Genomic DNA, 23,580 nt, shown 5'->3' on the forward strand with positions numbered 1-23,580 from the left:
AGAAAGGACGCTCAGCTGCGCCCCCTATGAACATTGGCTGTGTGGATAAATAAGCCAGAAAATGAAGCCTTTTTGAAAAGGATTTTCTTAACTATGATTTTTCCCACTACCCTAGCCAAAACAGCCGCTCAGCCCTTCTTTTCTTTTACCTGAGCTATCCAGGCTGGGGTCTACAGTAGGGAGTAACTGTACTCAAGACAATAGCACACTCCAAGGAGTCCTCAATCGGTAATGCGTGGACATATGCATATGCCCATCTGTCCAGCTCAGGACTATTGGGTGGGTAACAATCCCTGTACACAGAACACCTTTCCTTCACCTCCTGAAGCAAGTTCTTGTGTCCCTGAAGAGCTCTCTTCAATCTCTGACTACAGTGTTTAATACTGGCTTAGTCAGCCCGCGTGTCTAGGACAAGTCATTGGCCAAGACACAGCCACTGCCCTCGCAGAACTAATAGTCTTTTTGGTAAGATGAATTAAGTAAACATATACCGTTTGATCATAACAACAAAATAAGGGAGAGCCAAATTTATAATCAAGAATCAAGGTGAATATATAGACAAAGTTATAGGCATCTCAAGGAGACATTTAAAAATATATGTATCTACCTCGTTGGTCAATGAGTACAAATCTCCAGTTATAAGATAAATAGGTTTTGGGGACTTAATGTGCAGCATGGAGATAATGTATAATAATATATTGTATTCTTGAAAGTTGCTCAGAGAGTAGATTTTAAGTGTTCTCATCATAAAAAGTTAATTATATGCCCTTAGAGAGATGTTAGATAACACTACAGTGGGAATCATATTATAGCATGTAAGTGTATCAAATCAACATGTCATACATCTTCAATTTACTCAATGTTATATAGGTCAATTATATCTCAAAAGCTAAAAAAATAGCAAAAATATATCTATGCAATATATATATAAAGATATGCATTTATAAGACGTGTATGTATGTATAGTACAAGTCGGGTTCTAAAACTGAGATGGGATGATCTCAAAGCCCTTCAGAAGGTGTAACAGTGAAACAGGTGGAAGAAAAGAAAGATGATACTCCTCTATTCACGGTGGAACACAGCTTAGCCTAAAGAGAATACTATTTTTGACCCACAGGTAAGCACCACACAAGCCACTTTAAAATGTTTCTTTCATCTTTACAACTCCCTGAAAACTTGGTATGAGATACCCTCTAGGATGGCCAAAGTTACACATGAGTTGAGGAGTCAGGATTTACACCAAATTATTTCCTGACTTCCAAGCCCATGCTGTCTATACTGCGAGTATGAGATTAAGAAAGACACACTGAGAAACTCAGCTTCCATTTTTCCCATGTCTCAAGAACACATAGTAAAGTCAAATAAATAAAAGACTCGCACATTATTGGAGAATTTCTCTGTGTGTAGGATTAAACTATGGAATCTCTCCTTCGACATTTAGCAACAGTTTTTCAAGCATGTGCTATCATTTGTTCTTTGTTTCCAAAGTTGAATTGTCAGCAGCAACCCGCTTGAGTTCATTGTGAGTTGAATTGAGGCTAAAGAATCAAGTCTTCCTGGAATCCCGGTGACTTTATCTTTGTGTCTGTTTCATGAAGTTAAGGAAAGCTATTGTTTTATCACTATAGCCTCAACATCCTTTCTTTCTTTGTAGTTGTATTTTTAATTTAAGAGAAAAACATGAGTGAAGCATTTGGTGTCCATCCTGCATGCAGCCCAGGACGGCTACGAATGCAGCCCAACACATAATGGTAAAACTTAAAACCTTTTTCCTCATCAGTTTTCATTAGTGTTTGTGTATTTAATGTGTCTTCCAAGATAACTCATCTTCTTCCAGTGTAGCCCAGAGACACCAAAAGTTTGAACACCCCTCACTCACTTCAGACACTATAGCCAAAGGTGGTGGTGCTTGTCGAATAGTTTTGTTTGGCCAAAAAAAAAAGCACCTGCATTTATTAAGTGTTCATTTTGGAGCTGACCTATGGAAATCCCAATTCTGGGTACAGAATGAAGCCTCAAGCTTTTGAACAATGCACAGGTGAAAGTGTGAGTTGTAAGGAGTCAGGCTGAAGAATGCTAGTATCGGTGATTACGGCACAGGTCCCTGTGTTTTCAACCGTCTGGAAATGTGCAGAATAATTTAGTCTCTTAGAAAGTAGAATAATTTTGGATTAATTCACTCTTATGTAAGACATTCCATTGAGGGGAAAAACAAAAAAAAGCCTTTCGAAAAGTGCTTCTCTAAACCAGAGTTTGAAAAATGCACTTATGTTGTATATGAAATATGACAATACATATATTAATAATCAGAATGATCACCTTTTTGTATATTTGGTATGATATTTAAATTCTAATCTCTCAGCATCCCATTTGGGACTAATAGTTGCCTCAGAGCAACTATAGAATTATAGGGACAGATCACCCTGAGAGAGTTTAGCTGGAAATAAGTAGCGTTCCTTACAGTTTATCAAAATGAATCTAAAGAAATATGTACAGGTACTGGTGTTATGACTAAGATGAACTAGCCACCACAGTAAGAAAAATGACCTGATTTATAAGGTGAAATATTTTATGTATTTTATGTTCTAAAGAATCATTCAAGTAATAATGACCTACCCATATTTTTCGGACTATAAGATGCAACCCCCCCCAAAATTTGGGAGGAAAAAGGGGTGCATTTTATAGTTCAAATGTAGCTTACCTGGCTCACTGTGGGGAGGAGGGGCCATGGTGGAGCAGAGTCACAGGTTATTAAATATTTCACCACATTTTTGCTTCAAAATTTTTTTTCTATTTTCTTCCTCTAAAACATAGGTGTATCTTATGGTCCAGTGTGTCTTATAGTCCTAAAAACACAGTATATTTTGAATACCTAAGGTCAGGGATTACCTATCTATTTATCTATTTATCTGTCTACCTATCAATCTACCTACCTATCTACCTATCTACCTCTTTATCATATTTCCAGAGGAATATATATATATATTATATATAATCAAGTATGAAATTTAGTTTACAACCAGAAATGCAGGACATCTTTTTCTCTAAATCCGATTTAATTGCCTCAAAGTTTGCACCAGTAAAATACAGGAATTTCAATTTGAGTAATTTGGAGGCTATCTACCTGCAGAGATATAAATATGAATGAGGCTGAAGTCTTAATCCATGGAGGTTGTCATTTTTTGATGATCGATGACGTCGTTGTCAACTACCAGTCCTCGCCATCTCATTCCTTCAAACTGCTGCCGCAAGCTGTCTCTGACGTGACCCTCGCCCAAGCTCCCTCAGTAACGTGAGGCCCCACAGCCCGTCTCTTATCTGGGGTGCTGAGACAGGCCCACAGTCCCTAGCATCCCATCACCGGTTCTTCCCCCATTTAGGGAGCAGGTAAAACGTTCCCTCTGGGATAGAATCTCCCCCCTCCCCTGTTCAAAGCACATCCTTCCCTATGTGCCCCCTTATCTTCTTCTTGGCCTTTAGAAACATAGTGTTTTTGTGTTAACTTCCCCTGTTATATACAGAGCTTTGATATTGTATAGTTTTTTAATTTTATGTTTTGTTAATCATATCCTGGAAAATGTGTGAGACAGTTTACTCCATTCAACAATTCCATGCACAGTATGAATGGCTATGCATTAGGTCAGCATACATCTAAACATACATACAATGCCCAGATAATTGATTTAAAATTTAAACTGCTCATATCAGGTGCACATACCCCTTCTTAATTTGTTTTTCATTACAGTTTACATTCAATATTATTTTGTATTAGTTTCAGGTGTACAGCATAGTGGTCAGACAATCATATACTTTACAAATTTATCCCCTTAATATTTCCAGTACCTACCTGGCATCATACATAGTTATTACAATGTTAATGACTATATTCTCTATGTTGTAATTTATACCCCCATTACTATTTTGTAACCACTATTTTGTGTACTTTTTAATTTCTTTGCCTGTTTCACTCAACCTCCAGCCCCTTTTCTCTGGCAACCATCTGTCTGTTCTCTGTATCTATGAGTCTGTTTCGGTTATTTGTTCGTTTATGTCATTCTGTACAACCCACACATAAGTAAAATCACATGGTATTTGTCTTTCTCTGATTGACTTATTTCACTTACCCTTTTTAAAAGAGCATTTGATACTGGATACTAAGTATCTCAAAGACTCACAGTAGGGAAAAAACATGGTTGTTAAAATAGCCTTGTACAGTTGCTATAAACAGAATTTTTTAACATGCAAACTGTACAGTGAGTACAGTGTCTAAATCCACAAAGATGCTTTAAATAGAGTATTCCTGTAATGTAACATCTTGTGTTTTCATATTTCCCATCATATTCAAAAATACTCTTCAACATAAAGAAAAAGTACAATATATTTGCATAGTAGGAATTAAGAGCTAAAAACACCAGATACTGTACAGATACTGGAAAAATAAAATATAGTACTTTCTAATTTCTGTATATATTAAAAGTGTTTCTACTTATAAATCATTATATACAGAATTACTATCGAATTCATGATGTTTTTAAAAATAAAATAACTTTTATTTAAATTCTGGAGTCACAGAATTAAGCTATGATTATTTTCTTGAAGACAAATAGATGTCGCAATAATGCTTATTGACTATTTTTTATAGAAAGGGATAAAGCTAAGCCAAATAACATAAAGGGAAAAATCTAGTAATAACTGAAAAATTAATTAAGATGTGTTTATCTATCAATAAAGAAACTCAATTTTTTGAAAAGATATCCTGCTTTCTTTACAAATCGCTGATAAAAATAATTAAGCATTTTAATTTTTATAATTAAGCTTGCATTTCATTCATGTTCCACTCCCTTGAAGGAACGAGACAGTACTGGGGGAGGAGGGGTTGGCTTGTAGGTTGCCTCAGGGAGTATTCGCCTCGTTCATTCAATAAATATTCATTATGTTACTTACAAACCATACAGAGTTAGTTACAAAGCATATGGAACAGGGATGTCAAACTCATTGTCACTGAGGGCCCCATCAGCCTCACAGTTGCCTTCAAAGGGCCAAGTGTCATTTTAGGACTGTATAATGTAACTACTCCTTAACAGCTAAGTGAGAGCTTGGCACTGCCACTGGGTAGAAGCAAGATGCCAGCTGGATAAAACAAGATGGAGGGCCGGATTCCACCTGTGGGCCTTGTGTTTGCCACCTGTGGTACAGAGAATAAGACAGGCACTGTCCAAGCCATCATACAATCAAACCCAGGCCATTATTAGATTAATAACGATTATGCATCTAAATGTATAGAGTCACAATTTCTTGGTTTTGAATGAACCAGTATTGTTCTTAGGTGTGCATACTAAGAACACATGAATACACATGTGTTTTATTTCTAACAACAAAGTTGGCTGTATATTAGGTATTTCACCACACATTACATGTGGCTTATTGCCTCGAATGTTCCACTAGTCTGGAAAGCTAAAAGGGCCTTCCAAAGGGAATTGGATAATTCAAATAAGAAGAGTTAACAACATTTGAAAAGGCATGTTTTACAGTTAATGATGACCCGTACTCAGCTTATTTATGGTTTACTCCTAAAGTTTGGTTCAAAATGATAATTCATTTCTTACACACTCATAGTATTATTTCAGACCTCCTGGCAATTTGTAACATTTTGAGGACAGACTAGAATTGAAAGCTGTTATAGTCAGTTATTGCTGTATAACAGACAAAAACCCCAATTTAATTGTCTAAAACAAAAAATACTTGACGATGTTTGTATATTCTGTATATTTCCGAGAATTTGGAAAAGGCACAGCACAGATGGCTTACCTATGCTTGTCAGTGTCAGCTGGGAGACTTAAAGACCTGAGGTGACTCGAAGGCTAAGACTGAGACCATCTAAGAGCTCACCATTCACAGGACTAGACAGCGGGGTCAGCTGTGGCTGACCTCGCCAGCGGCTATCAGCCTCAAGAGCTACTGTGGCTTTTCCACGTCATTGTTCTTTCTCTTCACAGCCTAGTGACTGGTTTCAAAGAGTGAGCTTCTAGGCAGAAACTGTACTGCCTCATAGGACTTAGTCACTAAGTGTCACTGTCACCATAGACATAGGCCTACACATCCAAGGGGACCAGAGACCCATAGTTTAAAAGGAGTGTTAATATTACAAGGTAAAAAGAACATGGAGAATGAGGTAGCTGGTTGTGGTCATGCTGGAAAACTCAGTCCACCAGAGAGGCAACTAAAATTTAAACACTTTTCTTTTTCGTCACATGTTTTGACTATGAGCATATTGTTGTGCTATATGCTTTTGCAGAAATGATTAGTTTAATAGTAATAATGATAAATAACAATAGGGCATGTAATATATATTAGTACAATTATATATAACTTACAATATAATAAGTAAGTGTACTGTAAGAAAAAGCATAGTACAATAAATAAAAATACAATAATAACTATTATTTTTATATCATGGCTATAAGAATTTACCCACAGATATGTTTTTTATGACTCTAAACTTAGTAGATAGAAACTTAAGGATTAGTATTTTTAAGTAATTGAAATGCCATATGTTAGAATAAAATGGGAAATGTGAGAATGTGTTATGCGTAATAAGTATTGCTCCAAGAAATTTTCATTTTAATTGTGTGTGTGTAACTGGCTACGAATAAAATGTGTGTCTGGCCAATTTTCAATCAAAAAGGCATGAAAGCCACTTCTCTAAACTATATTAAGAGAATTCTAGATAAATTTTGCAAACCGTGAACAAAGAAAACTAAACCACATAATTAATTACATTAAGATTATCTCTTAAAAATAGTTAAAATTTGGTTACCATTTGTCGGTGAAAACTATTTTACTTTTAAAATAGATCAGATCCCTTCTATAGAAACCACTAAAAGAGTCCATTGTTTGTTCACAGTGCCTGAAATTTCTATAATAAAAGCAAATTTTCACATATAAGTCATTGCTTCACCTCCTCATCTCTGTGTAAGGGAAGGAGATGGGAAAGATACAGGCAGTTGTTTGAAAGTGAATCCAGATTACTAAAGAACAAGGTTAAAAAGATGGAGAACATAGCTCTTGTTTTGTTTTTTAATAGTATAGAACACATGGTATATAAACTTTTATAAAGGGGGAATCTTATGGTGAATTTTGACACTTTGGTGCACACAGGAACCCTGTCCAGAGACTTTAAGGTGCAGTGACATCAGTGAATGCTTTCTGTACTTGATAGTGCTCCAAGTGGACTTTTCCACTTGAGAAAAAAAAAATTTAGTGTTTATCCAGCTTTCTTTTTTTTAAATTTATTGAATTATTTTTTAAGTAGTTTTCTGTCTATTACTCCCATCCCATCCCACTCCCATGCTCCCCCCTCCCTCCCATTTCCACCCTTGTCAGTTGTTGTCCATGTGTCCTTTATATAGGTTCCTCTAAATCCGTCCCCTATTTCCCCTGAAATTCCCTCCCCTCTCCCCTCTGGTCACTGTCAGCCTGTTCTCTATTTCAGTGTCTTTGGTTATATTTTGATTGCTTGTTTGTTTTGTTGTTTAGATTCCTGTTAAAGATGAGATCACATGGTACTTGTCCTTCAACACCTGGTTTATTTCACTCAGCATAATGCTTTCCAGTTCCATCCATGATGTTGCAAAAGGTAGGAGCTCCTTCTTTCTTTCTACTGCATAGAATTCCATTGTGTATATGTACCATAGTTTTTTGATCCATTCATTTACTGATGGGCACCTAGGTTGCTTCCAACTCTTGGCTATTATAATTGTGCTGCTATGAACATTGGGGTACATATGTTCTTAGGGATTGGTGTTTTAGGGTTCTTAAGATACAATCCTAGCAGTGGAATTGCTGGATCAAAAGGCAGGTCCAATTTTAGTTTTCTGAGATAATTCCATACTGTTTTCCATAATAGTTGTACCAGTCTGCAATCCCACCAACAGTAGACCAGAGTCCCCTTTTCCCCACACCCTCTCCAACATTTGTTGTTTATTGATAGCCAGTGTAAAGTGGTATCTCATTGTGGTTTTAATTTGCATCTCTCTGATAGCAAGCGATATTGAGCATCTCTTCATGTGTCTCTGGATCCTCTGTATGTCCTCCTTGGAGAAGTGTCTGTTCAAGTCCTTTCCCCATTTTTTAATTGGGTTAGTTGTCTTCTTAGAGTGAAGCTGTGTGAGTTCTTTGTATATTTTGGAGATTAAACCTTTGTCTGAGGTATCATTGGCAAATATGTTTTCCCATCCAGTTGGTTGTCTTTTTATTTTAATGCTGTTTTCTTTAGCCACGCAGAAGGTTTTTATTTTGATGAGATCCCATTTGTTTATTCTTTCCTTTATATTCCTTGCTTTAGGGGACATATCAGTAAAAATGTTGCTGCGTGAAATATCTGAGATTTTCCTGCCAAAGTTCTCCTCCAGGACTTTAATGGTGTCACAGCTTATATTTAAGTCTTTTATCCACCTTGAATTTATTTTGGTGTGTGGTGTAAGTTGGTGCTCAAGTTTCATTTTTTTGCATGTAGCTGTCCAGTTCTCCCAACACCATTTGTTGAAGAGGCTATCTTTACCCCATTTTATGTTACCGCCCCCTTTGTCGAATATTAATTGACTATAGAGAGTTGGGTTTATTTCTGGGTTCTCTGTTCTATTCCATTGGTCTATGTGCCTGTTTTTATGCCAGTGCCAGGCTGTTTTGATTACAGTGGCCTTGTAATACAGTTTGATATCAGGTATTGTGATCCCTCCTACTTTGTTCTTCTTTCTTAACATTGCGGCTGCTATTCGGGGTCTTTTATGGTTCCATATAAATTTTTGAAGTGTTTGTTCTATGTCTGTGAAATATGTCATTGGTACTTTAATAGGTATTGCATTGAATCTGTAAATTGCTTTGGGTAGTATGGACATTTTGATCATGTTAATTCTTCCAATCCATGAACATGGTATATGTTTCCATTTGTATGTGTCTTCCTTGATTTCTTTCTTCAGTGTTGTGTAGTTTTCTGCATACAGGTCTTTTACCTCCTTGGTTAGATTTATTCCCAGATATTTTATTTTTGTTTTTGCTATATCAAATGGGATTTTTTTTCTTGATTTCTGCTTCTGCTGTTTCATTTTTAGTATACAAAAATGCCTTTGATTTCTGGATATGTACATGGAAAATCCTATAGACTGTACCAAAAAACTGCTCGAACTAATAAGTAAATTTGGCAAAACGGTAAGAAAAAAAATTTTAAGTGAGGCCGAAGAGTTATACATTGAAATTTTCTCCATTAAGTAGCTGTCTTACAATTGGAAGAAATGTCCAATCAACTGGAAGGTCATGACTGAAAGATGAGAGAGATGCTCTTTGCAAATATGCGATCAACTCTTCTCTAGATCCATTGAAATAGTGATGATGTTGCCCCCAAATAAATGTGAATTACCTAATGATGATTATTCAGTTATGCGTCTGTGCATTTATCAAATATATACTGACTATCATATGTCAGAAGCCATGACAGACCCAAGAAATATAATAATAAACAAGACAGGGAAGTCCTTTGCTCTCATGAGGTTTGCACTGAGAGATTCAGTTGTAGAGAGTGACTCTGAGAAGCAATTATTATACAATGTTTCAAGCAGTTTTTTTTCCTTAACTCTTGAGCACACAAGTTTTTCTATCCCATATATTTTGCATCAAAGCCATCACCGAGTTACCAAAAGCAACACTGCAGGTATGTCGTAATAGTCTAACAAGTTATAGAAACCCCTGTTTGCTTTTTTTAATTGTTGAGAAGCATGACATAGTGTAAGCTAAATAAGTCAGTGTCAGCAAAATAATTGTCAATCCTATGAACCAGAAATTTTAGCCGAAGCAGGTATCTGTATTCTTCAATTATAAATTACCATGATAAACTGCAAACATGAAGATGTTTCTGGGCCTTATTTCCCTTATTAAGGCCAAGTATGTTTTATTGTTACCATTTAAAAATTGGGGCCTTGTTTTGTTTCGTTCTTCCTTCAAAAGGGGAAGTGTGGGAAAACTACTGGGTGTTTCTTAGTCATGTTTATATTGTATAATTTGCACAGAGTGTTCTTCTACAGAATTTTGTTAAAGAAATTCACATTGAGTATTCATTGGTTTTAGAATTTGAGTTTGTGTAGAAAATGGGGAGGAACAACTTGCAGCAAAAAAAAAATGTGTGTGTAGACAGAGGAGAAAGGAGAGAGATTGAGGGAGAGATGCACTTAGTTTTCTTGTGCTTTAGTTTCAAAGCTGCTATTATTGTTCTTGTCGTTTTTCTGGGGTGGGTGGGCAAGCCAGTTCCATTCTTTCAACACTTACAACTGAAAGTCATGTTCAATTAGCTAGTATTTCACACTCACTGATCTCAAACACATTTATAGGATGGTTATTGAACTGGGTGATCCCATTTCCCCCTTCCAATTTCCACAACAATGTTCCCAGAGTAATTAATTGTGTTTCTTTTAACTCTCAAAATTGTCCCTATTTGGACAATAAATTCCATGGTCATTTTACTAGTGAAGGATTGTGGAAGTTTCAAAACAAGTTCAATGTAAAGAATTAAATTCTATTTTGATTTTGGCCTTTGTATGGTAGAAATCATTGATGATCACAAAATAAGAGATGGCACCTGACTTTTAATTTTGAAAAATGCTTCCTCAATAAAAAGTCTAGATTGAGGACTCAACCTGCATAATAACTCATTATGTTTATTTTGGTGAATGCCAATAAAAATGGGAGGAGAATCATTTGGAACCAGACTTTTGGGATTTCTAGTCCCATGTGGATCAATCCTATACTACAGCTCCTATTTTGTGTCCCCTCAAACCAAGCCAAACCAAACCAAACCAAACCAAAGTGACATGGCTGAATCTGAAAATCTTCCCAGTAACAGGATGAAGCCAAGTGATGAGATGGTGAAGGTGGAGGAGCCAGGACCTCGGTTTTAATCCTCACTTTGCCCCTCACTGGAAGTGGAGGTTGGTAACCGTGGAGAATCACCCTTCTCCTTTGGGGCTCAGTTTCATCATCTATTAACTGAAGACCTTGGGATCCATCCAGAGTTTTCAGACTTTGTTGTTCATGTGGAGTCTAGAGGCAAGGCGGGGGTGTCAGTCAGAATATTCAGAAGCTCTTTTCTCTAACTGTATCTCAGGGGAAACCCTAAAGAAAATGAAAAAGATAAAAGTGAACTACTATAACTCAGAAATTTCCACCCACACCTCATTGTACTTATGCTGGTTAGGACTCTTTTGGTGGCAAATGACGGAAAACACAACTCAAACCAATGTAGCCAACAAAGAGAACCTCCTGGCTTTTATGAACAAATGCCAAAGGTGGATAAGACTTGAGGTGAAAACTCAAAAGGTGTCACAGGGACATAGTATCTATTTTTGACTTCACTTGTCTCTGTATTGCATTTATTTTCATGTTACCCACGGTGTTAACATAGCCACAAAACTCTCCCAGTGTGAATTACCCCAGACTCAGTTTCCCCCAAATCTTTCTAGTGTTCCTAATACAATGTCCAGAATTCATGCAGACTGGAGCATTTTGGCTTCATTCTCTCATCAATCATTCATGACTGAGGGATGAGGTACCCTAAATGGCCAGGCCTATTAAGAGGCAAATATTAATTCGGATGGATCTGACTGTTCCTGTTCTGGCATGTGTCTGGTCTGCAAATCGATGTAAAATTGCAATAGCCCCCTGCACAGCCTTCTCCATGAACAAAGTAGTTTCTAGCTTCATTTTCCTCCATAGTACCTGTCACTACCTGATACACTTATTTTTGCATATTTGTTTATTTATTGACTATTCCTCTTCAACTAGAGCACAAGCTTCATGAGAGCAGATATTTTTATCCCCTGACCTAGAAAAGTGCATGATATTTGGGGGGGGTCATTAATGGATAACCCTGTGAAAAACATATTATTCACATTCTATAGATAAGAAAGGAAACTAAGGTACAGAAGTAAATGTTAAAAGTGCCCAGAATTATGGAGCTATTAAATAGCTGAGCTGGGATGCACACCACAAAGTCTGAGTCAGGAGATCACCCTTTTAATCATTATACCAGTTGCCAGAAAAAAAATGCACATATGTTTTTTTAAGCATCCTGAAATTATCAGGGACCTCAAGACTCAACCTCAGGTTTCCATGCTAACACAAAGCCCTACTACAGAAGATTGTGTCATAGTCATCAAAGAACAACCCAACTTCTCTGAAAATTAGTGCAACTATCAGCTCATTTGCAAAGTTTGAAGTAAGTATTTCAGCCCTATCAGCATCATTACCTTTCACTTATTGAGCCCAGACACTGCTATGTAACTTTCTCAAACTTCTCCCATTCATAGATGACACAGCTGGGTAGAAATTAGTCTCTAAAAATACTTTCACACAACCGGCTTGTTTTCTAGTCACTGTCTGCTTATGTTGTGCTCATTCCATCTGTCAATAGACGTGAGTCACACATTCGACCTTTCAGCTTTACTTGCGCACATAAATTTCTTCCAATTTCCTGTGTAACAAACACTTTTAACTCTTTAGGGCTTTGTAATTTGTCCAGAGGTCATTCAGGAACGATTCAAAGAACCAAGAAAGCCCTCTGTGTGATAAATGTGGCTTGAGGCCTTTATAACAGAAATACATTTTTCTTTTACTGTTTGACTAATAAATGTAGGTCAATACACAGAGACAGACTTACATATATATTTTTGCATTCATATGTGGTTGTGTATGTACATATGACCAAACCTCCCAGGGGCTTTCCAGAAGGGAGAAGCAAAACCATTTAAAGAAGAAGACACGTGTATCTACTAGCAAATTCCTGCTGACCCTTCCCAGATCCATGCAGTTTTTTCTCTCACAATTTGTGTGAAAGAAGCCTTGAAAGTTCTGGTGAGCAAGGAAAGTTGATCCCTCTCTAACACCTACCTTTGATCATCACTGTTTCATCAAATTAGTCTAATTGTCTTAACAATTCTGACTACACACAATAAACTATGCAAGTTAGAAAGAGTGATGGCAGAAACACATGTCTGTTTTGATAAGTTATATTTGACTGAGTTTAAGTTAAGCCTAGGTCCACCATTTCACAAAATCCACAAACCATCCCCTGCCAGGACAAGGTCTTTTATGACAAAGCACACAATTCCTAAATAACAAAATGGTGAAATTGACAAAGGTAGCAAAAACACAAAGTGTTCTTATCTAAGAATATATTCTTACCGTGAACAAAAAAAGAAATAACAAGACTTGTTTCTTCTCTTCCCTCCTTGGTTACCAATCCAGGAGCAGCTGAGTGATGGGGACTCTTCCTTCAAGAACTCGGGAAGAGAGCTGTACCCGTAAAGCTCCAGGAAAATGGGAAGGAGATATTCTTCCTAGTTTTGGGGTAAGGACTATCCATCTGTGCCATTTCTAAGTTACTTTTTGTGTATCCTTTCCTATGACTTGGCAAACCTATCGGCCTAAATAAAATTTTCCTACTGTACTTCCTATATTATGGATAGAAGTCTAAATTACAGGCACAGAGGGTTATATAGGAGATGGTCTAGGATTTTTACTATTGTAATCAAAAGAGCTCATCTAAGACCAAGCGAGGGGAAGGGACCTCCCCTGGTCACACACCTTAGATGTGGAATCCAGACATCCACATTCACGGACCAGTGCATGGTAGGTTATGCCACACTAATCCACGCCTCTGTTTGAGCCAGGAGACGTGGGTGTTCTGAATCATTCCAGCAAAGAATATAAGCCACTGGTTATCTTTAATATATAAATCTTAAATCCTGGTGTGGTTTCTTCTGAAACCCTTTTGTATTTTTCTTATGACTAAAATTTAAGAAGAACCATAAAATGGCCAGGGATCGGGGGACAGGACATAGCAACTGGGCACAACGATGCTTCATTCAGGGCTCCTCTAAGCATATGGGAATAGGGTGGAGATGAAGGAAAGTCTACTACGGATGAACCCACGGTACCCACAGAAGGTCAGAGACACATCTCATTCCAGCTCTGCTGACCTGAAAGTGACCTGAAATTGATGAGCTATGTGATTTAGTATAAATAACTCTGTCTTTGAAATAAGGCAGACATGGGATCCAATCCACATTTCCAGCTCAGTGGCCTTACAGAAATGCCTTAATTTTCTCAGCTATAAAATGAAGAGAGGGAAGGACAAGGATAATCATAATTAGGTTGAATTATCATAGGGATTAAATGACACAAGACCCTGTCAGTCTTATTGACCATTGTATCCCCAATTTCTTGGTGCTGTTCAGGAATCAATCCCCAATTCCATGGGTATGGCACCCAGTGGGAGTGTTGTTGGTAGAAATCAGGCTTTTGCATGGGATCGCCAGGAAAGCGTCCCAAGGACCCATGAATGCGAGGTCATGGGTAGCAAGGTTTCTTTGGGTAAAAATAGAAGCTACCCCTGGGTTTCCACTGCCCCTTCTCTGTCTGTCCTGCTGTGGAAAAAGTCCACCTGATCTTTAGCAAGGCCAAAGCAAAGACCAGTATCCAGAGTTTCTGCTTCATGTTAAAGCTTAGTCCCTCAGAGCCCATTCAGTCTGCCAAGGTCCCTAGTAGCTCCTAGACCCACATGGTCAACTGCTCCCAGGTGAGACAGCACCCATGAACACAGAGGGAGAGTGTGTTATCAGGCGTGGGGGGAAGAGAGTGAGTGAGAAAGAGCACTCTCTGTTCTCCTGGGACTATATTAGATTGGGTTTGGGAGGGACCAGGCACGTTCTCAAAATGATTAATCAACATCCCAACTTTTCATGGGCTTTTGATAGGTCAACCTTCCAACCAACCCCCTTTTTCCCAGGCTAGATTGACAGGCCTCCATGAGCCAGTTCCTCTCCTTGTTCCTGCCAACAGTCCAGTAGCAGAGAGGGAAGGGGGCGGGGGTGTTAATCCCTTTGGCAAAGCAATGTTATGATCCCCTGGGGTGTGGAGCTGTAGTTTCCTGGTGAAGCAAACAGGCTCTTGTTCCCCAGTTTACTAAGGTCAATGTCTCATTCTCTTTGTGCCCATACTTATTAATAATTGGCTGACTACCTACAATTACAGGTACTCTCTGTAGGTTAATTTTTCTTCTATGCTCTCTCTCAACTTCTTCTGCCTAAAAGTAATGGGTCTTCTTTCAATTGTATTAATATTCAGTATCTTGTGAATGTATGACTAGTGAAATGACTAGTCAGCTTACTACCAATGATTTATTTGTTTATATTAGTTATTATGGTATTCCTCAAGAATAGAAAATCCTAATGGCAGGCATGTCTGGAGCATAAGCAATAATGGAGATGTCTAAGAGGTAAGAAGGGATATTTAACGTGTGACCAGTCACAGGGTCTGTTGTCACAAATGCCACCCCATTAAGGAAATAGCAGTACTATATCCCATGTAGCTTTGGCAATACTAAGTTCAAGAAAATTTGGACTTCATTTAAAAAATAAATGAAATTTATTACCAAGAGAACAGCACTCCAGTCCCAAGGAAAAACATTCTATGTAGAAAATGTGTGCCAGTAGTTTGGAGCATCTAAAGAGCTGAAATGATGCCAAATCTGATTTCAGGTCTATACAGAAGACATAACGTCAAAGAATTTCAGCCTCTTTGCCCATGCACCCCCAAAAAATAATCAAAGGAGACTTCACCAGAAAGTGAATAAAACAAAATGCTTGTTGAAAAATAAAACTTTCTGGCAGGAAAATCTATCACAATGATGCCTCCTTCCAAGAGGGTGATTCAGCCAGCATCCCAGGAGGCATATAAATCCAGGTTGCACAGGGGAATAGAAGGCACATCATGGTGAACCTTCTGCTTCCCCAGTTCCCTGAGTGTGTACTGGCTCACCAATGAAGTCTTTCCATCTTGCTTCTCTGTGATTTCAGCACAAATTGCTTTGGGGGGTTCCTGACCTCGGCTGGAGTTTGTGAAGTTGCCAGTTGGTGACTAAATCAGTGGAAAAGAGAAAAATAAGGACAAATCAAATGACTATGTAAATATTAGAGACATTTCAGAGGGCCCAGAATATGTGTATGCTGGTTTCTGATTCAAAAGGCAAATTTGTTCTGCAGGTATTTATGTTTTATGACCTCAGCCTACTGTCCAATTGTCAGTGTTTTGAGCAAGTAACTTTCTAAACTTTATTTCATGACATCTTAGTTACAGCACAAGGTTATTCTCCACAGGCACTAAGTAAAATGGAAGTGGCAGACAACATACCCACTTTCGTAGGCATTTTGCTTCAGCTAGAATTGAGGAGGTCACTCCATATTTCTTTTTTCGTCATTTGATATTCTGGGAAGTCTATTTACACCCTGTCCAGAACAAGCTGGGAAACAAATAAATAGATAATGAAAACTTATCCTATTCCAGTAAGAAAAATCACTACTACAAATTATGAACAAGAATAGATCAGAGAAATGGAAATCAAAGTACTGGTTATGTTGCATTCTTCTCTAAAAATTTTCTCCCCATTTAAAACTCCATAAACCTCAACTAAATCACATTGGCTGGATACACAACAGAAATTTACCTTTCAAATTTTGTATTTCCACTCTTCATTTTAGCCAATATGTGCATTTCAACAAGCTTACTCCAAAGTTAATTCATATATAACAAGTCCCATTTTCCTTTTATTATCTTTAATATAACTGAAGTAACAGTAAAATGAATCTCAATTTAAAAAGCAGTGGTTGTAAATAATACTGCAATGAACATAGGGGTACTCATATTCTTTCAAATTAGTGTTTGAGGCTTCTTCGGATAAATTCCCAGGGTGAAATTGCTGGGTCATAAAGCCATTTTATTTCTAATTTTTTGAGATAACTTCATACTGCTTTCTACAGTGGCTGTACCAATCTGCATTCTCACCAACAGTGCAAAAGGGATACCATTTCTCAACATACTTGCCAGCACTTGTTTGTTGATTTATTGATGATAGTCATTCTGACATCTCATTTCTCTGATGATTAATAATGTTGAGCATCTTTTCATATGTCTATTGGCTATCAGTGTGTCCTCTTTGGAGAAATGTCTATTCAGGTGCTTTGTCTATTTTTTAGTTGGATTGGGTTTTTTGGGTGTTGACTTGTATAAGTTCTTTATAAATTTTGGATATTAACTCCTTATCAAATGTATCAGCAAATATGTTCTTTGATTCAGTGGGCTGTCTTTTTATTTTGTTGATGGTTTCCTTTGCTGTGCAGAACCTTTTTAGTTTGATGTAGTCCCATTTGTTTATTTTTTCTTGTGTTCCCCTTGCCTGAGGAGGTTTATCAGAAAAAAAATATTGCTATGAGCAATGTCCAAGATTTTACTGCTTATGTTTTCTTCCAGGATTTTTTGGTTTCAAATCTAACGTTTAAGTCTTCAATCCACTTTGAATTTATTCTTTTGTGTAGTGTGAGAAGGTGTTCTAGTTTCATTTTTCTACAGATATCTGTTCATTTTTTCCAACATCATTTATTAAATAAACTCTCTTTAGCCCATTGTATGTGCTTACTTCTTCTGTCAATTATTAATTTGTTATAAATGCCATGGGTTTATTCCTGAGTCCTCTATTCTGTTCCATCGATATATGTGTCTATTTTGATGCCAGTACCATGTTGTTTTGATTACTATGGCCTTGTAGTATAGTTTGATATTAGGTAGCATGACTCCTCCTATTTTAAATATATTTTATTGATTATGCTATTACAATTGTCCAATTTCCCCCCTTTGTTCCCCTCTGCCCTGTACACCCCCTCCCATTTGCATTCTCCTCCTTTAGATCATGTCTGTGGGTCATATATATAAGTTCTTTGGCTTCTACATTTCCTATACTCTTCTTAACCTCTAGTGTCTATTTTGTACCTACCATTTATGCTACTTATTCTTTGTATCTTTTACTCCTCTCTCTCATTCCCACTCTGCCACTGATAACCCTCCATGTGATCTCAATTTCTGTGAACCTGTTCCTGTTCTAGTTGTTTGCTTATTTTTAGCTTTGCTTGTTAATAACTGTGATTTTGTTGTCATTTTACTGTTCATATTCTTATCTTCTTTTTCATAGATAAGTCTCTTTAATATTTCATATAATAAGGGCTGGGAGATGATGAACTCCTTTAATTTGCCCTTATCTGGGAAGCACTTTCTCTGTCCTTCTATTCTAAATGACAGCTTTTCTAGATAGAGTAATCTTGGATGTAGTTCCTTGCCTTTCATGACTTTTGAATACTTCTTTCCAGCCTCTTCTTGCCTGTAAGGTTTCTTTTGAGAAATCAGCTGATAGTCTTATGGGAACTCCTTTGTAGGTAGCTGTCTGTTTTTCTCTTCCTGCTTTTAAGATTTTTTCCTTATCTTTAATCTTGGGCAATGTAATTATGATGTTCCTTGGTATGTTCCTCCTTGGGTCCAACTTCTTTGGGACTCTCTGAACTTCCTGGACTTCCTAGAAGTCTATTTCTTTTGCCAGATTGGTGAAGTTCTCTTTCATTGTGTTCAAATAATTTTCAATTTCCTGGTCTTCCTCTTCTCCTTCTGGCACCCTTATGATTCAGGTGTTGGAATGTTTAAAGTTGTCCTGGAGGTTCCTAAGCCTCTCTTCATTTCTCTGAATTCTTCTTTCTTCATTCGGTTCTGGATGAATGTTTATTTCTTCCTTCTCCAAATCAGTGATGTGAGTCCTGGTTTCCTTTCTGTCATTGTTGGTTCCCTGTATATTTGCCTTTATTTCACATTTCATAGCCTCCATTTTTCCTCTAATTTGTGATCATATTCAACCAATTCTGTGAGCATCCTGATTACTAGTGTTTTGAACTGTGCATCTGATAGGTTGGCTATCTCTTCATCACTTAGTTCTATTTTCAGAGCTTTGATCTGGCCTTTCATTTGAGCCATATATTTTTGTCTCGGTGCACCTGTTACATTATAAGGGGTGGAGCCTTAGGTGTTCACCAGGATGGGGCAATTCCAGGTTGCTGCATTGTGGTGCTGTATGTGGGGGAGGAGTTTGAGAAAGAACAGTGCCTCTTGCTCATTTCTCTGCTGGCTTTCAGTCACTTCCCCTGCTACCCACAAGAAAATTGGGCCCTTCTAGTGCTGATTCCCAGGTGGATGGGCTTGTGTACATTCTGGGACCCTGTGGGTCTCTCCAACAAACTCTCCCATGGGACTGGGAGTTTCTCCTGTTGCTGCCACCCCCTCCTACAGGTGTTTTCAGTCAGAGGCTTCAAGGATTTATTTCCCTGTGCTGGAACCCTGGGCTTTGTGGTCTGCCTCACTCCCCAGTTGTTCCTCCCAGTTTACCTGCACAAGAATGTGGGACTGTTGAGTCTGCCAGCTGCCACCCACCTGGGCCACCAGCTGCCTCTTTGCTGTGAGTCCTGTCTACCTGGCTACCCATCACTGCCCCTTCTACCTATCTGGATGAATGTTTCTTCTATAACTCCTTGGTTGTCAGACTTTCATACAGTTTGATTTTCTGTCAGTTCTGGTTGTTTTAGTTTTTAAATTTGTTGTCATCCTTCTTTCGATTGTGCAAGGAGGCATAGGGTGTCTACCTATGCCTCCATCTTGGCCAGAGGATCCAACTATATTCTTCTTTCTCAAGGTCACTATTCAGGGCCTTTTGTGGTTCCATATACATTTTTGAAACAGTTGTTACAGTTCTGTGAAATATATTGTTGATATCTTGATAGGAATTATGTATGTTCATTGCAGTTTTATTTACCAGTGCCAAGATTAGGAAGCAGTGTAAATGTCCATTATAATGTAAGTGGATAAAGCAACTACAGTATGTTTCCACAATGGAATACTACTTGGCTGTAAAAAAAGAAGAAACTTTAACCCTTTGTGGCAGCATGGATGGACCTGGAGAACATTAGGCTAAGTGAAATAAGCCAGTCAGAGAAAGATAAATACCATATGATTTCACTTGTATGTAGACATCAATGAACAAACCAAACTAACAAGCAAAATAGAGACAGACTCATAGATGGAGAGCAGGCTGATAGCCCTGCAGGGGGAGGCAGTTAGCAGGTAGAGGCATTAAGCAGAAAAGAAGGACTTATGGATAATGGTGTGGTGAGTGCTGGAGGCTGGTGTTGAGTGGAGGTGGAAGAGGGTCTAAGCGACCTAAAGGGTCATGGAAAAAATACAATAAAAATTTTAAAAAGAATAATATAAAAATGAAAATAAATAAGTCAATAAATATTGCCCTGAAAAAAAATCAGTGGTGTAGTTAGACTGGCCAGCCCCATTGCACGTTGGGCACTGTAATCCTAAAATAATGTCGAGTGCTCATAAAAATCTTTACATTGGCCAGAGTATCTTCACATGCATTCACGTTCTTTTTTACATAAAGAAGGATCAAACTGTCAGGAAGTTAACTGGAGTGATACGAGAGTTGTACACAGAGCTGGTTATAGAACACGGTTTACCCAAACCCCCAATAGGGTCCCACTCGTGTTGGTGGCAGCCCACATACAGATGACTGTTCTTCCTTCTGCATCATTTTGCAGCCAACATTTCTGCCATTGGTGTTTTCATCCCACTTTGCCGCTCTGGATAACAGACTTTCAGGTCCCCGGTAAATAAAATCTCAGAAAGGAATGCCGTGTGGATACCCTGGGCCAGGACGTGCCCACCATGTCAGTCTATTTGACTGCTCTTAACTCTTCAATCCTTGTTCCCTCAATAACTATCCAGACTTCATTGTCAGATAGATCTGCATGGAGATCAAAATAGAGCCATGTCGTTGTGAGAAATGTATGAAATCCTCTAAAATGGGCCTCTTAATAACAGTTAGCGGTTGTTTTTAGGAGTAAATTACTGGCAATGCACCTAGATCCGTATTATTGACAATCAATAAATGTTTTCCAATTTTACTCATTCCCACTCGCCATACCTCAGACACATATCTCTTAAATTAACATAATGATGAGATCTTCCCACAATGTTCTGCCTTATCCCAAAAGGCAATGACTTGCTGTAAATTGAGGCCCACGCCTTTCTACTTAAGAGCAGATTATTGCCAAAACCCAGCTGATATGTGAGTGTAAGTTGCTTTGTCACAAAGATCTTGCTTTAGAAGACACGGTATTTATTTTATCATCTTCTTGTGAAATTATATCTCATATTCCAAGAAGTGAAAAAGAAAAAAATGTCCAGAATAATAGTTATAACTCAAACAATTCTGTAATTAACACTCAAGAAATAGAACACTTTAATCAAACCAGATTTCCTGAGGGTACAGCTTTTTTTAAAGATAGTCACATATGTATATAGAAAGAAATTATGATATTGTAGATATTGTAGAAATTATGATTTTGTGTAAAATCACGCAAACCTGAGATTAATTTTGTTTCTCTCACTTGTAAACTGTGTGACTTTGACCAAGTCACTTAATTTCTTTGATCCTTAGCACCCACATCTGCAAATGGGAATGATAAAATTCACATTTCAGTGGAGCTGTGAGCTGGACATATGTACACAGACACATGTGTATATATATATATATATATATGTGTGTGTGTGTGTGTGTGTGTGTGTGTTTATGGCTGAACATACATAGTTACAGAGTGAACAGTATGACCACTAGAAATCATGCATACTTTGCATATTTCAAAGGCATTGTTATGTATACTGGCTTCAATACCTGACAACTTTACTCATTCCAGGAATTTAATTTATAAACACTTGCCTTGGTGAAATTTGTCTTTTCAGTGATAACGAATTGGAAAAAATAATGATTTGGGGGGTCAAATTGGTATTTTAAATCAGAATATAGAAGACTGATTTAACAACTGTTTAGGCATTGTTTGTGTGTGCTACAAACTGAAAGCACTTGTTAAAATATGCCCGGCAGAATCTCCAATTAGATTGTGCATTCTTATTTGCTAAAATGTTGCAGGAGAGATAGTTTATGAAAATGTTCTAAATTCAAACTGAACTAGTTGACCACAATAGCCATCCTTAATTAACCTGCCTGAATGGAATTGCAACAAGTTCTTACTACATTTCTATCCATCACCTTTGGTAGCAACACAACTTTTAAAACTATGCCTAAATTGAATGAACTGTTAAACGATCTCCTTGTGAAACAAATCTTATATCGGAACATTCTAGCATTACATAATTAAGAAAATCTACACATAAATGAAGACCATGAAAGAGCAGTCCCAACTCTTCTAAAATTCCCAGGAGCTACATTCTTTTGCTTAAATAACTTTTGCACATTTGTGAATGAGGGGAAAAGAAAGTTTGGATGCTTTGTATGATGGGAAGGTTAGGAAGGGGCTAACTGGGAATACATTGAGATGATCAGCATTTACCCCTTCATGTTTAGTTTTGGTGGTTGCCTGCCCCACCCAGCTGAGAAAACACGCATGGGCCACTTTAGTTGCCCACAACAGTGAATATGTGATGTCCTTGTTATGTCTTGAGCTTGAGTCTCCTCTCTGAAACTCTCCACATTTGATACCGATTTCATAATGTCTTTTAGCTTTGGTTTCCTCACCCTCAAAATGGAGGTAACAATTCTAACTGTACCTACGTCAAAAATTTATATTAAGGCTCAACTAAAAATTTATGTAAAATATACTTCTAACAACCATGATTTGATATATTAATGAAAATTATGATTACTATGTTCTTATCGTACCACAGCTTAGTTAATTCAATTTTTATAAGTTGTGATGTTCTTGAGATGAATTATTTTACAGCTACTACTTCACTGTTTACCTTACTCTGGGGATGGATGTATTTAGAATATAAAAGAAAAAGTTTCATTTATGACTACACACTTCATAGATTAATGATTCTAAGAAGAAACCTCAACTTTATATTTTTGTTGGATCAGTCAAGTAGAATCTTACCCCCTAGGAATGCACTAGTTATTATTCAAGCACTTTGAAAAGTCACTTTTATATTAACATGGATAAGGCTGATTACTCTGACAGAGACTTGTAGCTATGACTATTCTTTAAATCATATGACTATAGATTAAGTGTGGATACAGAATTGAGCACATTAAACATATGTGGATCCTTCAAGGACATTGCTATAATGTGGTTTCCTCTTTCCAAAAGGTTCTTATACCCCCTCTTCATATTGAAAACTGACACTCCAGAGTTCAGCTCAGCTGTTGCCTTTTCTATAATAAGTTCCCAAACAGATTTAATTTATGGTCTCTCTTCATTCCCAAAACATTTCTCCCCTTTTACAATATTTATGCTGCCTCTTCACCCATCGGATCCTGGCATCCTTTAGGTCAGGAACCTAGTCTCACTCATTCTTGTATCTTTTAGGTTATCATAGAGCCTTCATTCTTTCTCATTGTGGAAGCAAATGTTAGTTTTCCCCAATTGTGGTGGTCTCTCAGTCTCCACAGGGGCTGATTCCAGGACCACCCAATACCGGTATGCCCAAATCTCTGATATTAAATGAGATGGTATTTGCATATGCCTATGCTTTTATATAGGCTAATTAGGGTATGCCTACTTATCACCTCATTCTCATGGATTTAGCATAGTGCTCAGCATGTGCAAATTCAATTTTAGCTTTTTTGAACTTTCTGAGATTTTA

General features: G+C 37.6%; 1 long non-coding RNA gene across 1 annotated transcript in view; it reads left to right on the forward strand.

Moving 5' to 3' along the window:
• LOC118983127 (uncharacterized) overlaps positions 1-23,148 on the forward strand; it is a 44,723-nt gene extending 21,575 nt beyond the window's left edge. The window contains exon 3 of the long non-coding RNA XR_005065654.1: positions 23,085-23,148. This is a non-coding gene — a long non-coding RNA (uncharacterized LOC118983127). The remainder of the gene's footprint in view (positions 1-23,084) is intronic.
• Positions 23,149-23,580: the final 432 nt, after the last annotated feature.

The sequence above is a fragment of the Sturnira hondurensis genome, unplaced genomic scaffold, assembly GCF_014824575.4.
Source record: "Sturnira hondurensis isolate 20B ecotype Veracruz unplaced genomic scaffold, ASM1482457v3 Scaffold0002638, whole genome shotgun sequence".
NCBI lineage: Eukaryota > Metazoa > Chordata > Mammalia > Chiroptera > Phyllostomidae > Sturnira > Sturnira hondurensis.